At 38.5% G+C, this 13,894-nt stretch overlaps 1 protein-coding gene across 9 annotated transcripts in view; it reads left to right on the plus strand.

The window, feature by feature from the left end:
- Positions 1-13,894, plus strand: part of PLCB4 (phospholipase C beta 4) — a 400,724-nt gene that overhangs the window by 127,762 nt on the left and 259,068 nt on the right. Inside the window, exon 1 of one of the 9 annotated variants that reach the window (XM_019734907.3) lies at positions 789-812. The exons of the other annotated variants lie outside the window; for them this stretch is intronic. The gene's annotated coding sequence lies outside the window, so the exon portion shown is untranslated. Of the gene's footprint in view, positions 1-788; positions 813-13,894 lie in introns of those variants that run through there. 9 annotated transcript variants of the gene reach the window in all.

Consider the following 13,894-nt stretch of genomic DNA (forward strand, 5'->3'; position numbering starts at 1 on the left):
AACAAAACTTGTACTTGCTTAGGGGTGCTTCCTGACCTGAATTCTGTTGTCCTTTCTCAGCAAAAGGAACCCTGATCTTGCAAATTAACTGTATTCTCATGGCAAACACATTAGGTCCCTCCAGATAGAGTCTCAAAGTTTTTACGTCATTTGTATTCAAATTTTTCTTAATGTTGTTCTAAGTCAGCATTTGGCAACTATTACCTAAAAAGCAGGGTTTTATCTAAGGTCGGCTGTCTCTAAAATACATTCTTCCCCTCTAGAAACAAACACAATAAACAAATATTGAAACAAAGGAAAAATCACACAGTGCACTTTTTGGTCAACATTTATCTTGCTGTAAAAGTGGAAGAAATAGAAGGTAAGTTTGCATCAATTAAATGCATCACATTTACTCTCTTTCTTCATGGAATACATGGAATCTGCAAAGTAAATTTATTCTTTCTGGTTCTAAGTTGTCAGGGAGTTATTGAAAGGGAACTGCGGTCCTATTTCTGCAGCAGAACTAATGTGAGAGGAGAATGGTAAATTAAATAAGGGCAAGATGATTTAGCTTGCTGCTTCAGTCTCCTGAATGACTGCTTGTAAGATACAAATAAATGTAGGGCTTTGTGCTGTTAAATAGAGTTACGGTTTTCAACCTAGAATGAATACTGTGATGTGGCTGAGTAGTCATATTAATGCGATATTTTTGGTCACTCATTTGTCCTTAGATTATCTCAGCTCCAGAGATGGGAATGATTAACATTGCACTCAAATCATGATGAATAGAGGGGATGGCGTGTTGATAAATTGGAATTGAAGAATGGCCTGTGAGTTCTTTCACCAACATATCACTGTGTTCCCGAATTTTGATTTAGCGTTTTATTTCTCTTTTTTGAAAGCCCTCTATGGAAATAGTAGAGGGCTTTTTAAACACTGATTCAACCTTTGATAAATCCTCAGAGTTGAGAGGGGTATCATGTGGGCTGTAATTGCACAGGAGAGCTTCGCGATTTCAAAGGTGCTTAATTATGGTTGGACTGTGTACTCTTATGTGATGTGGAGAAGGGGGTCAGGAACATGTATTACCAGTGGGGCTCTGTTAATAACTGTTACTAAATATTGAAGTACTTTAACTTTCTTGAGAAATTCCAAAATAGTCTCTACTTTCTTTTTTATTTGTTTCTTTTAATTAATTCAGTAGGTTTTAGGATTGTAACACCAAGTTGCCTTTACAAACACCAAAATTATAACTAGGGAAGTACATTGGGTCTGCCTTGGGAAAAGAAGGATTGTAAAAATGGAGGTGTGTTTACCTTCCTGCTCTGCCCAGTGTATTAGTCCCCATCCTAAGTTTTTCCTGGGATAACAGAAAGTTTCATTCATTCATTCATTCAATCAATAAGCATTTATTAAATACTGCAAGGTGTAGAAACACCATGTAAAGTAATGAGAATAATCTGAAAGGACAGTATGTTGAGGACTTGGTTCCAAATTACCCTTTTCAATATCACCATCTCTGATGGAGTCCTGAGAAATATGTCAGCATAGCGCTGACTGCTTCTCTCACCCATGGCTCTTAGATGGTGGGGACACTGAAATCTAGGGGAAACTCGTTCAGTGCTATTTACAATATCAGTCTCTCTAGTCCTTCAAAACCATCTTGAATTTCTTTAAAATTATTATTCTCAGTCTTGAAATATTAGATTATCTTTATAACAAATGGTTTTCATCTTGACAGCATTCTTAACTTTCGAGAGAAATGGAAAAAAATTTATATTCTAAACCCTAGTTCATACAGATTTTTACTATTACAGATAATTGATATAGTATATGAAACTTCTGAAATTATAATGTGCTGTTTGAGGCTTATCTCTTCCTGCATGTTGGTTAACCCCTCTCCTCTGCATTAATCTTCATCTATTTACATTTTAATCATCTTGTTTATCTCTTGTCAATCCATGCATCTGGATAATTCCCGACAAACAGCTACAATAGCTGATAGGGAATATGTTACATGAAAGTCATTAAGGGAAGAAGAGAAAGAATGATATTCTGATATTGATCTTTATTCAGAATTTTCAGTGACTCTCCCTGAGTGACAGATGGCAGCAAGTGTTTCAAAAGTTAGTTATAGAACATGGCAGTCTCAGTTTCCTATCGGCACTCCTGACTGTCAAAAATTGGGTGCCAGCTAGTCAGTAAGTTACTGTGTTTCAGTTTCCTAAAGATCTTTGTTGAAATGAAACTATTCATTGTTGTTCAGACTAAGTGATTTTGTTTCTTTAACCTTAATGATGCTGGTTTTCAACTTTGGCATCGTTTCTTTTTCTAACATTCCGCATGCAATCCATCAGCCGATTCTATTGCTTCTATATTCAAAATATGTGCTGAAACTGACCACTTTTCCCAAGTCAGCTGTTACCAGCATCCATCAAGCGCCTGTCATCACTCATTTCAACTCTTGTCATGTAGCCTTTAATTGGATTCTCTGTGTCACTCTTGCCCTGCTACACTGGGTTCCCCAAATAGCAAAGTATTCTTTTAAAACTTAGGTTGGGCTATGTAACTGCTACTTAAAATGCTCAGATTGCTTCCCATATAACCGAGCATGAGATTCGGTCAGAGTCTTTGTGTGATCTGACTCCCTTTTTTTGATTTCATCTTCTAGTGTCCCCCTGGCCCACTCCACTGTGCTCCAACCACATCAGTCTCGTCAACCTGTAGAACACGTGCTCCCCTCAGGGACTTTGCACCTGCTCTGCCCTCTTCCTGGAATCCTCTTCTTCCAGGTCTTCACAAGGCTTATTCCCTCACTTCCCTCAGGTCTTTGCTCATATGTCACTTCATTAAAGAGACCCCTCCTGAGGCCCCTATCTAAAACAGAAACCACTTCCTTCCAGCTTGCTAAAAATGCAATAAATATTTGTTGAGTGAGTGAGACAACGATTTTTCATGGAAGACATTTAATTTCCTGTTCTATCGATGGGAATAGATAAGGGATGCATAAAAGTATCCTTAGCAGCAGAAGATAGGTAAATATTACAACAGAGTGATAAAAAATTAGACACGGTAAAAATTCTATACCATATATTTAGTGTTCGTAATGTAAAGTACGAACAGTAACAGAACAGTCAATAAATTGTTGAAAAATGGAGCTCTTCCTTGGAGTAGCTCATGAATTTATAATCAGATCATTAATTTATATAAATATATAATATTACTGGTATAATTTGGAGTATAATTATTTTAAAATATTAGATACTCTTCCCTTTGTGGTCAAATTTAAACTGTCAATGTGTTTGACAAACTGCCTTTTATAATGAAATACATGTATGTGTATAGTATATATATATATATATATACAACTGTATATATACATGTTTAAATTATCAAGAATTTATGATTCTTACGCTAAGAAAAATTATTAGTTATTTCCTATTGTTAAATGGAACTGTATTATTGTTGTTATTATTATTATTGATGTGTTAGTATGATTTGTAGGTATTAGATATATTACATGCAAACTTGTAAAAGGAACATTTTTTCGGGAACCAGAAGATCTTCAACATGTTATAACTGAATTTACTTAACTGTCTGGACTTGTAGAAATATCTCCAAAAGAAAGATAGTATCTTACCAACTTAAAGATAGAGAAATATGTGTTACTCTAAAATCTGATAAATCTTGAAGATTCATAATTTTAAAATCACAAGAAGATGTCACCATACACCCATTAGAATGGCTAATAATAATAATAATTAATAATAATAATAAAAGTCCTGATTGTTCCAGTGGGTGGAGATGCAGAGCAACTGGGGGTCTCATTCAATGCTGTTGAAAATGCAAAATGGTGTAGCCAACTTTGAAAGAGAGTTTGACAGTTTCTTATAGTGTGAAACATACAATTAATGTATCACCCGGCAATCCCACTCCTGGGTATTTACCTAAGTGAAATGAAAACTTATGTGCACACCAAAATCTGTACAGTAATGTTTATAATCAAAAAACTAGAAACAACGCAGATGTCCTTCACCTGGGAAATGAAAAACAAACAGTGGTACATCCATGCAATGGAATACTGGTGAGCAGTTAAAAGGAATGAACTATTGAGGAGTACAGCAATATAGGTAGATCACAAAACATATTATGCTAAGTGAAAGAAGCCAGAGTCAGACTCAAAAAGCTACATAACGTATGAAGCCTCCATACACTTAGGGCAATATTACAGGAATGGAAAACAGATCAGTGTTTTCGTGGGATTGGAAGGAGGGGCTGACTACAAAGGAGCAGCATGAGAAGGTTTTGGGGGTAATGAAACTGTTTTGTATCTTGATTGTGTTGTGTATTTGTATGCATTTGTCAAAACTCATGGAGCTATACACCAAGAAAGAGTGAATTTACCTGTATGTGAATAAAAAATAATAAAAACGGAATTTTCTCAAAAATTAATTTAAGAAAATTCCCTGTTTTTATTATTTTTTATTTACATACAGTTAAATTCACTCTTTCTTTGTGTATAGTGCTATGAGCTGTGCCTCTGAGTCCAGGCATTAATAAAGCCGAAATGTCCTAGGTGGGTATATGCATCCAAGTCTTATTCCTCATTTCATTTACTTAATTTGCTGTGGTTTCCTACAGGGCCCTTGTCCTGCTTCAGGCAGTCCTCGTAGCTTGATAGATTTTGACTCTGATGTCAGAGGTAGCAATGATAGAAAACCTTCCCATGTTTTCCCAGAAGCTGTTCCATATCCTCAGGGGGACATTCTCAGCTGACTAACCTAGCACAGGTGGTGGTAGTGCTGACAAACACCGGGGACTTGTCCCTCATGTTAGAGTTGTAAATAAATTGGCTGCTTTAGTTTCTTCAGAAAACCAAAGAAAAGTGAACAGTAAACAGAATCAGAGCAGGCTGTTTCCATGTAAATTACTCCAGGCTGTGCATTTGGAGCCCTTCTGTTCAGTATGGTACCCATCTCAGGGACCTGGCATCAGCGGTTCTGGGCATTGAAGAGTTTGCAGAGTTGAATTCCATCAATTAAAACCAAGTTATTTGCTGTATCCCACTCTATTGAGCCCCAGTGGGCTCATGATATAATTTATCATAGAACAGATGGTTGACCGGTTGTTTATGGCCAAAAAATATTTGACAAACATAAATACCACTATCAAAGTTATGTAATTCATAGAAAGAGAACTTCAGGCATTGATTGCTTCTTATAATATGTACCATACTCCTTTTTCTATTCTCGAAGATATATTTTATGTTTATGAAGAATGCGAATTTGTAAAGGTTCTTGAAGTCAGTATTCTCTCGTGACATCAACCCTGTTTCCACCTTTCTAGACTATTTAGGGGCCTTCACCTGCATTCTACAGCTATCTCAAGAGTGCTATAAATCTAGATTGATCATGAAACCAGCTTTTTACCATCAGATTAGAAGCGAGTCACAACAGATGAAAATAAAATGTTTTTCTCTTTGGCATTACTCCAGAACAGTAGCTGTTGAGTGTCTAATGTTACTATTCTTAGTTTAATTTGTATGGATCATTTTCCCTATATGTGTAGTTATTCGAGTGCAGAAATAAAGGAGTGGGAGAGAACTGTAATTGAACACCCACTCTGGATTGCCGGAATGCGATAGGCACTTCTGGTGTATTATTCCATTTAAGTTCACAACAATGAGTAAGGTAGATAATTTTGCTGCTTTACAAACAAGGAAACTAGGTCCTAGAGAGGTTAATTGACTGTATTCTCAGAGACAGAGCTCTTTCATTCCAAAACCCCGCTCTCTTTATACTCCCTAAGGCTCCATTTGGGAATAGAGTTTTCTCATCTCCTATCTCCTTCTCACTTCCTGTGGGGGATGGAGATTGCGCTGGTCTTCTGAGATTGATCCCTGGGCTTCTAGTCAGACCTGGTCTGAGAACCAGGTCTGCTCCCTGCTTTACTTTTCAGAGTCCCAAGAGGTTTGTCCTCATTTTATGTATTTTTTCAAAGCGGCTATCACATACTTATCACTTGTTTCTTTCTCCTTCATGACTATAGAGGAAAATTGAGTCTGACAGTTTCATGGCTCTGAAGAGCAACCCCTCTAAAATAAGCCTTTTTATTTTAGTAATTCTACTTCTGATCACCACAGGGAAATAGGAAAGCAAAAAGAGGGGAAAAAAAGAAAAAAATTATAAAAGTTCAAAATACTATATAGCTCTTGAAATTCCTCTTAGGTATACTCCTTAGAAGGTACTAGACGTCTTTTTAGTAGGGATTAGTTATTAATTTTTCTCTTAGAACTGTGGTCCAAAACAGATTTGGTTGGTACCACTGATGACATTTTCTCTCCTGGTCAGATCATATTTTCCATTGACTGTCTACGCTCAAAGGATTTTATTACGAAGCTGCTCTGTAAGAGACTTCCAGAAAGCAACGGTGTTTCGTGTTAGAGAGAATGTGCTCCTGAAGGGGATTGAGAAATGGATATTAGACTTAGTTTCAAGTATTTTTGCTGCCCAATACTGGGAGCCTCAGCCCTATGTGGCCACTGAACACTTAAATGTGGCCAGTTTAAATTGAAATATGTGTACATACAACTACACACTGGATTCCAAAGACAGAATGAAAAAAAAAAGTATATGTATAAATAAATATATATGTATACATAAAATATATATACATATATAATTTTATATTGATTATATATGTACTATGATTATATGAGAAAATTCTGTATATACTAGGTTCAATATATTATTAAACTTAAATGAACTTTTTTTATTTTTTATTTTCAGATTGCTGTAGAGTCACACACAGTTGTAAACTATAATACAGGGAGATCCCTTTATCCAGTTTCCTCCACTGGTACCATTTTATAAACCTATGGTATAATAGCATAACCATGAAATTGACGTGGATACAATCCACTGCCCTTACTCAGATTTTACCAGTTTTACACGCACTCGTGTGTTTGTTTGTGTATGTGTGTGTTTAGTTCTGTGCAATGGAATCACCTGTGTAGATTCTTATAACCACCACCACAGTCAACGTGCAGGAATCCATCCCAAGAATCCCCTGTACTATACTTCTATAGCCACAGCCACCTTCCTCCCTCTGCTCCTCCGTAACTTCCGGGAATCAGTAATCTGTTCTCCATCCGTATGCATTTGTCATTTCAAGAATGTCGTGTAAATGGGATCATATAGTGTGTAACCTTTTGAGATGAGCTCTTTGCACTCCTCAAAATTCCCTTGAGATCCTTCCAAGTTGTTGTTACCAGTAGTTCTCTACTTTTGTTGCTTTCAGTTTTATATCCCACATATTAGTGAAGTCATGTGGTTCTCAACTTTTTCTGTCTGGTTTATTTCACTTAGCATAATAATCTCACAGTCTATCCATCTTTTTGCAAATGGCAGTATATGGTCTTTTCTTATGGCAGAATAGTATTCCATTGTGTATATATACCACATCTTCTTTATCCATTCATCTATTGAAGGACACTTTGGTTGTTTCCATGTCCTACAACAAAGGAACAAAACAAACAAATAAAGAAACAAAAACTCATGGACACAGGCAACAGTTTAGTGTTTACTAGAGGGAAAGGGGAGAGGGGGGAGGCAGATGCGGGTAAAAGGGGTGAAATATATGGTGATGGAAGGAGAACTGACTCTGGGTGGTGAGCACACAATGTGATACATAGATGATGTATTACAGAAGTGTATACTTGAAACCTATGTAATTTGACTAACCATTGTCACCCCAATAAATTTAATTTAAAAAATAGTTCTTTTTACCTTTTTAGTGGTGCTACTAGAAAGTTTAAAATTCCCTATGTAACTCACATTTGTGGCTTTCATTGTAATTATTTTGGACAGTACTGATTTAAATGCATGTTTGTTGGGAGTAATCAATAAGCATATTTCTGTTGCATTTTCATTGAATTTCAGGCATTCTTTTGTTAAATGGTGCATTTTGTTCTGCTAACTCGAGATCATTTTATTTGGAAATGAACAAGGGAACAGTACCTTTAAAAAATCATTTCAGGAGAGTAAAATCATCTTGATATCCTTCTAATTACCTGCCCCCCCTTTTGGTTAGTTTTTCAGTAAGAAAATCTTTGTGTTTCTATCTACAAAAGAAACTTTTCGTAAGGTTGGGCAGCAAGGAGGGGTGCCTTGCAACTGCTGCCAGTGGCATTCAGTACCCTGGTTTGAGACTAATTAAACGGCTCATATTTATCTGATATTTTCCCCCTTGGGAGATTCAGAAACTTTTTTTTCAACTTAAGCTTCAAAAAGAAACCAGCTCAGTTAGCTTATGATGGAGGGAAGAAGCAGGACACAGGGACAAGGGCAGATTAGAACTGAGGTACAGGGTAATACAGTTTTCAATTAAAACTGCCTGGGGAAATTAGGTAGACAGAGAATAATTACCTGGATTGGCATATCTCCAAGTTTCTGAAACTGAGACCCTGCTTGAACGTTCTGAGGGATCCCTGACCACCACAGGCAGCGAAGGACCTTGAGGGTTATGTCTGATCTCACACATATTTGAGTTGATCTGGCTGCAGTTCATGACAATCTTAAGTCAAAGCACATAGCGTGAGAAATTCGAATAAAACTTTGTGAAAACCAAGACCCCAAACAAGCAATGCCACAAAACATCAGATTAAGGGGACGTTTCTCTGACAAAGTAAGTGTACATTTCTGTAATTTCTGCTGTGTGACCACGAAGACACTGGAGCTGAGATGGAGCCATGGAAGAACGTGCAGAGGACGGATTAAAGTTCTAGTCTCTACCTTCTCACGCAGAGGGGCCTGTCACGCTCACAGGCCTTGGTCATGGCTTGCAAGTACCAGGAAAAACCACTGAGTATAAAATGCCTCCTGACGTGTGGGCTCGTCCAACCTAGTTGTGGGAATGAGTCATTGAAAGCAAGGCTGCCTCTAACGCAAATGTCAAGATGTAATACTGTGTTCCCATCCCGGTTCTACCTCCTGTGAACTATTCCTACAACGGCTAAGCAGGGGTCTCTTGAGGTCTGTGCTGCTGGTGGCTGGTGGTACCTGGTGCCATGCTGCCCCCGATTTGGCTGGGTGCAATTGACGGCAAAGGTTTGAGGTTATTGAACGACAGATTTGTCCTTTCTTACTACCTAGAGAAAGGCTCACTTTCTCCTCTACAAAAGGAAAGGGAACCAGTGTTTTTTGTTTTGTTTTTTTTCTCTCTGCTTCTAGTGTTCACTTTTGCTTTGTTCCCATTTTTGCATAATCTCTCGATTTCCAAAATGTAGGGTACTGAAAAAGGGTTTGGCTGGTGTAACAAAGAGAAGGAAGGAATCAATTATGTTTTTCCTCTCTCCCTTTCCAACGAAAGACATAGGGGTTAGAAGAATGAATGCCTGGAGTTTTGTTTAAGAGGACTTCATAGGCTTCCATGGACAAAGCTGCTATGGGACACAGGGTGTCTTTACACAAATTATAGAAACGCGGGGCTTTGGCGGGGCTGCAGCCCGCACTCACCCCGGGGCCTTGGACACAAGCCAGATCTGTGTGAGTGTGATGCATAAGCGCTTGGCCGCCACCTGCTGCTGTTTAATAGGTGGAGAAAGTGCCCCTCGTTCACAGTGGGAAAGCACAGATGGGTGCACAGGCTGATGCAGTTCTTAAAAGGAAGGGTCCTGAGGCCCATCATCAGGGTTTGAAGTCACGCTTCTTTGCTAACTTGCCTTGTGGCTCTGGATAAGTGATGTCACCATTCTGTGCCCCAGTGTGCTCATCTGTGAAAAGTTTCTGCCCATAGAGTTTGGTGAGATTTAATGAATGAATATACATAAAACACTGAGAGTATTTACCTGCACATACTCATTTCTCATTAATTAGTAATTATTATTATTGTTATTTACTTTGCTTCTTCCAAATCTGTCAGACTATTTTGCTCTCTAACCAAACCTTTTTGGACAGGAGATTTTTTAATCAGTCTCATTTTTCTTTTCTGTTAAACACATCTTGACTAAGATGCCATGTAGTTATGGATGTAGTAAGCATGCGTTGTATTTTCTTTCCTTTTTCCTTTAAATATTATTGTGATTATGTATATATTACCTCAATGTAACTTCCAAATAACCAAGTCAGTGGAGTGAAAAAGCATGTAAATTGATTGACACCTTGTAGAAAATAAAATGTAATTTAAAAAATTTCAGCCCATGGTGTTGTTTGGACGCTTGTCTTAGAAACACTTTTTTTTTTTCTTCTAGGTAATAGATGTGTTTATTTTTCATCTCTTTCTCCTCCTTCTTCTCCTTCCAGAAGGTCATTTTCTAGACATCCTGTTTTATAAAGTTCCATTTAAGTTGAAGGAGAGAAACATCTTGCATAGGTTTGTAAATTGGCACAGTTCATAGAGTTATATAATGGAATCCTAATTACTCTAATGATGAATGAGAGAGTTATGGCAAGTAAACTCTCTGGTTTGAACTTCCATATATCCTCTCTACTTGCCAGTTAGCTTTTCTTGTGACGTGACCTCAGCTCCCAGCCTGAGAAGAAAGATGCATGTAGATGACAAATGAATGCTAGCAATTACTAGGTGTCCGAGGCAGAACTCTAAGACAGCCCAAAGACTCCACACCCTGTATGTTCCCAGGACTGCGACTGTGATGAAATGTCACTCCCGTGAATACATCATGTTGCATGGCACTGGTGACCTTAAGAAGGAGACCTGATCTTCAGTGAGCCTGTCATAATCAGCTAATGCCTTACAAAGGACCAAAGAAAGAGATTCAAAGAAAAAAAGGGATTCCACACGAGGGAGATTCTCCATTGTCAGCTTTGAGGACTGTGGGGCCCTGTGATAAGGAATATGGGTGGAATCTAGGACCTGAGGGAGGCCCCAGCTGCCACCAGCACGGAAACAGGTCCTTAGCCCTTTGACAGAAGGAAGTGAAATTGGAAAATAACCTGCCAGAGCTTGGAAGCAGATAATTCCTTGGAGCCTCCAGAAGGGAAGGAAGCGTAGCAGACACCTTGATCTTAGCCTTGTAAGATGCTGGACAGATAACCCAGCAATGGTACCTGGACTTCTGACCTACGTAACTATGAGCTAATACGTGTGTGTTGTAAGCCATGAAGTTTGTGTCCGTTTGTTATGCAGCCATAGAAAACCAATACATGAGGGAACAAGGCAAAAAGAATGTCAGTGGGTAATTGCAAAGCCGTCGCCATTATTTAGAGAAAAGAAATCCATAAAATAACTTGTAATAAACTCCTATAAAGAGCTCCCAGTTATGCATTTTACAGCCAGTTAGCCACAGGAAGTGACAGATACAGGAGCTGTAACTTTTCCGGGCATGTTGAGAGCAGTTTCTCAAACTGGTAGTTTTAGATTTAGGAAGGGGCAAACGCATGGTTACATTGCTCTCCTTCTGGCTATTTATACTGCATGATGGTAAAGGAAAAATACATGGAATAGGAAGGTGGAATCCACTTCCTTCCATGCTTATAAGTGTTGGTGACTGTGCCTTTCATTTAGGGCTCATTACCTCAGTGGTGGGGAAGGGGAAGTAGGAGAACATAGGTGAGGGGTTTATTGGGGTGGAATTGAGCGGGAGAGTAGGGACTGTGAGGAACTAGAGAGCTCAGGCCTTCTCTGAAGGGACATCTGCCTCGCAGCTGTGGGTGGCTTATCTGCAGCACTCTCGGTCCCTGTTGCTGAATCTTCCAGATATCCAAGAGAAACTAGGATTGCAGAGATTTCTATGAAATCTCCCATTTTAAAAATGTTAATACCAGCTTAAGCTTGATAAGATCACCATGGGGACATGTAAACATATATGTGGCCAGATAAGGCCCACAGCAGCCTCTCCTGCAGTGAGTACCCTGTTCCCCCGAAAATCAGGCGGACAATCAGCTCTAATGCGTCTTTTGGAGCAAAAATTAATATAAGACCCAGTATTATGTTATGTTATATTATATTATATTATTATACTATATTATACTGGTATTATATTATACCGGTATTATATGATATGATATGATAGTAAAATAAGTAAAATAATTACTTATAGTAAAATAAGACCTGGTCTTATATTAATTTTTGCTCCAAAAGACGCATTAGAGCTGATGGTCTGGCTAGATCTTATTTTCAGGGAAACACAGTATGTGTGAGCAGTTTGGGGGACTGAGAGACTTGGAGGCTGTGAGCTTGGTGAGGACCCAGAGCTTTGTTTGCTTTGTTCAATGCCATATCCTCAGAACTGAGCACAGTGTCTAGTACACAGTGAATGCTCGATAAATATTTGTTGAGTGACATTGAGGAGACGTAAACATATTCATATAACATATGAAAATGTCACATGTGATTGCATTGGTGAAATGTGTTTCTAAGATCCGATTGTATTTAATGTGGTGATGTGTTACCATCTGGACTAAGACAACGTACTTTTGGCTCAGCCATTTGCCTCTTAACGTACAATTCCATTGGAGGATTGTTTTGGAAGTCATTAAGTATGAAAGAGAGCAAAGCGAGAATCGAGCCCTTCTGTATAGCTGGTACCGTCCTGCATGCCTTGTATCTTTCATCTCATTTCACCCTGACCCAGATGTCTAAGGTGGCTCCTAACATCATCACCTGTATTTCACAGGTGAGGAGATCGCTTCAGAGGTGAAGTCAGTTGCTTGAGACCACACCATGTAAGGCTGGTAAATGATTGCCCTCAGCCTTATCTGATTGCCAGGCCTTTGACCTCCTCCTATGTGCTTGCTTCTCATGCTCCCTGAGCATGCTCTAGAACCAGCAGCATCAGTGTCACTTGGGAGCTTGTTAGAGATGCACAATCTCTGGTCCCACCTCAGACCTGTCTCAAACAGAATTTGCATTTCAACCAGATCCCTTGGTTTGCAATTGCAGTTAAGATGTTGGTACTTTCTTATGATTGGGAGGCAGTTCTGTGCATGCACTCTTCTCTGGTGAGGGGAAACTATCACTGCATTTCCCATCACAAGGAACCATGAAGAATTACAATACTCAGTCTTTTTACAAAACGTAAATATTCACCACTCATTGTGTTTTCTTGAAGAGTGTGAATAAATGTTTTGTCATTTTTGGAAGAAGTCAACTATTACAACATTCACTGGGAAACTCACTGAAATGCAGCCTTAAAAAAAATGCTTTAATGAAGTGTCATTTACGAAGCGTAAAATTCACCCACGTAAGATGTATGATTTAATAGTGTTTAGTGTATTCACAGAGTTCTGCAACCACTATCACAGTCTAGTCGCAGAACATTTTCGTCACCCCAACAAGAAATCCCACCGCTCAGGAGTTAGTCACTGCCTGTCTTCCCTGCTTCTCTAGCCTCACACAAGCACTGATCTGCTCTCCGTCTCTGGATCTGCCTGTTCTGCTGGACATTTCATATACATGGAATCATACAATATGTGGTCTTTTGTGACTGGCTCCTTTCATTTAGTATGATGGTTTTGTAAAAGTTCATCCATGTTGTCACATGGAAACATGTTGCATTCTTTTTATTCCTGAATAATGGATAGATCACATTTTGTTTATCCATTCATCAATTAATGGACATTGGGATTGTTTCCACTTTTTGACTATTATGAATAATGCTGCTACTATGAAAAAAGTACATGTAATATTTTTTGCATGAGCATATGTTTTCTTTCTCTTGAGTACATACCTAGGAACAGAATTACTGTGCTGTATTTTAATTCCATGTGTAACCATTTGAGTAACTGCCAGACGGTTTTCCTAAGTGGCTGCACCATTTTATATTCCAACAAACGATGTATGAGTGTTCCAATTTCTCCAGATTCTCAATACTTGTTATAATCTGTCTTCTGATTATAGTTTCCTTAGTGAGTGTGAAGTAGTACCTCACGTGGCTTTGACTTGCATTTCATTT

The sequence above is a fragment of the Rhinolophus sinicus genome, chromosome 13 (genome assembly GCF_057876585.1).
Source record: "Rhinolophus sinicus isolate RSI-liver-muscle chromosome 13, RSI-T2T, whole genome shotgun sequence".
NCBI lineage: Eukaryota > Metazoa > Chordata > Mammalia > Chiroptera > Rhinolophidae > Rhinolophus > Rhinolophus sinicus.